The sequence below is a fragment of the Salmo trutta genome, chromosome 18 (genome assembly GCF_901001165.1).
Source record: "Salmo trutta chromosome 18, fSalTru1.1, whole genome shotgun sequence".
NCBI classification, from domain to species: domain Eukaryota; kingdom Metazoa; phylum Chordata; class Actinopteri; order Salmoniformes; family Salmonidae; genus Salmo; species Salmo trutta.
The window spans coordinates 46,151,149-46,154,259 of NC_042974.1; positions in this window are offsets into that span (position 1 = coordinate 46,151,149).

Sequence of the window (3,111 nt, forward strand, 5' to 3'; positions counted from 1 at the left end):
TGTAGAGTTGGGTGCAGGGGGGAAGAAAGAACAGCATACAGTATCGACTAGGTATAGAGGGTAGAACAGCATTCCACCAATTAGGTGCATTTTGAGTAGTGTAATTTGGTGAGAAACATTATTCCATGAAGAGCACTTGTTCAACTTAACATGTTTTACCATCTCAAGAGGTTAAATAAAAAAGATACTATAGTAGATGCCAATCAAGTGCCAAATAAAGTAACAGGGCTGACGATTTCATCTTAAATCAGCCATAAATCCCGTTGTGACATGGGGAATGGAAGCTTGTTGTGTGCAACAGGGAGGGGCAATTAAATGCAAGCTTCACAAAAAAAAGTAAATTGTGATAAAATGTCTTGCCTGTCTAGCTATGCTATGGGTAGAGTAACATGGTTGATGTGTTATGCTCGACCCGCTCAGTTTTCCACCACAAAACACTAGAAAATGGCCAAAAAGAGTAGAACTAGCTTTTACACTGATTTGACTATTATATTCAATGTTTCTTTTGAAATAATTATTTAAAAAGGAATAGTTTCACCATATTAAAACGAGAGTTCAGTTCACGTAACTTTTTTTTTCTTACCTTAACATTAATCACTATTCACATAAAATAATAATAATCATCTTCAGAAAACATTTTATCATAGCAACCAAATAACTAGGTGAAAACCCTTTCGCCAATTATGGTGAAGACTTGGAGACATTAAGTTGGTTAATTAAAATCTTCCTCACAGAGGACGCACAGAGGGACATGTCACAATGCTCAATTCTGGCACTTTAGCAAGTTTTTATCCATATAAAAAAATCGGATTTATTGAATTTTCCATGTGGTATATATAACAGGCTTTTAAAATTATATATTTGTGCACAATTCCTACTTAAACGCAAAAGGCTCTCATTTCGTGGAATTATCCAGCTACTATGTACAGAGGGTAGAACAGCAAGTATCTACTAGGTACAGAGGGTGAGGGAACAAACCTCCTTAGGACAACAAGGTTTGGGACACAGTTAGGAAGAGATAATACCTAAATCAGTACAGTGTTTGCTGAACACATCACAAGGCTAAAGCCCTGGGTCATCAGGATCAATGACTCAGCAGGTGAAGAGAAACAGAAACACCCACACACTGCTACTAGAACCCCCAAAGTGTTTCATTTAATTTATGTTTCTAAAAATTAAACACCTCAGGATGGTTTTTAACTATGTGGAGGTATTTCTCAGGTTCTTTAATTATTGTTTGACAAAACCAGCATCCTGAAACGTTTTGGAAGACTTTGTTTTATACACTATTCCCCTAATATGTCCTTAAATAATATACAGGGCCCAGCAACTCAGAGTAAAACATATCATGTAAACAGACAAGAGTCTATGCAAAATACATTTATACTTAGAGACAGACAAACAGCTTATCACTGATTTCAAATAAGTGAATGTCCCAGAGATGGTTTGAAAGAATTGGGAAAATGGATGAAAGAAAAAATACACAAGTGGTTTGAAACTCTGAGGAAAGAGGTACATTCTGTCATCAACTTAAAATACTTCTGTCATGTTTGTCTGGTAAGCTCAACGTTATTATTTTCAGACAGCATCATCTCAGGCATGTAAAATTGTACAAATGTAGAAACATTGGTCCACAAAATAATATGCCTACTGTTGTCAACATGCAGTTTGGCAATCTATTCAGAATCTATTCATTGACAAATAATCACAACAATTAACTCACAATCAAGTCAAAAAACAAAATACATCAAACCTTATCTACTATCGGTCATCAGAGTTGAGATGAGAACAGTTCATTCATTCAAGGCGGCTAATATTGTTTACAGTGAGATAGATCCCAGCACCAGCTTTACAGATGAAGATACAAATAGCATAATCAAACAGGACTGAGCAGGGGTTAATAGATGCATCATAAAGCATTATAAGGCCTTAGAAACAGTTATAAAGCATCATTATGATGCCTTATAAATGCTTATGAAGCCTTATTTTGCAAGTCTATTTCTACTGCCACATCTGGTCAACTGTAATACACTGGTAAGAGGTACAATCTAGAAAAAAGAAAAGCACACCTATAAAGGCGAGGTGCTGGCTAGCGGGGTAGAAAACTAGAAAATAAAGGAAAGCCGCACACTCTAAGTGTGCGGCTTTCTTCATCAGGGTATCATACCCTGATGAAGACAGCTTCGCTGTCGAAACGTTGGTTATCAAATTTTTGCATCTGAGCTCTTAGAGTGCGCGGCTTTCCTTTATTTTACAGTATACCGCCCGACACATCCCTGGTATATGAAACCTGTGTCATCTGACTATACACCTGTCATTGTTGCTGCTGTTGTGTCGTTGTAGTAGTAGTAATGCACTGTGAAAAAAAAATGGCTTGCAGCATCGATGATAATTACAAAATTAAGACTTACATGTGGATTTGATCTTTACAGAGCTACATATAATATAAACCAGTTTGATACAGTGCAAAGAAAATAGTTGTAACCTTGGCCGAAACCCAAGTTAGAGGGTGATCTCCCTCCCAATATTAGATGGGATTGAAAGACCCTACTGATAAAAGATAAATATCCTTTGGTTGATTGAAAGTTGTTGATTGAACCTGCAGATACATATTCCCCTTAGATTATGGATGAATACAAATACAGGATTTGTAGCACCATCTTAAAGTGATATGGACAGAGTGGAGGGGATATATTGCTATACAGTATATTCACAGTTTAGATGTTTTTCTATATTTAACTTTATTGATTATTATATGGTTGGTTTTGTTTGTTTGAGAGAGAGAGGGAGGGAGTGAGAAGAGAGATGACAAGAAGAACAAACAAACAAATCCCACTCTATGGGCTGCAACAACATTAATGATTGATCAGCACTAGCCCAAACCTTACCTTTTACCCTAATCATAACTCCAAACTGTAAAACGAACTTGATTATGCTAGCAGATCCCCATAGACTTTCAGTCATTGCGCTAACGCTAGTTAGCATTCGCTCGTGAAACTACCTCTACCATTTTTACATAACTGTGTCCAGTATGAAGGAAGTTAGAGGTAGTTTCACAAGCGAATGCTAACTAGTGTTAGCGCAATGACTGGAAGTCTATGGGGATCTGCT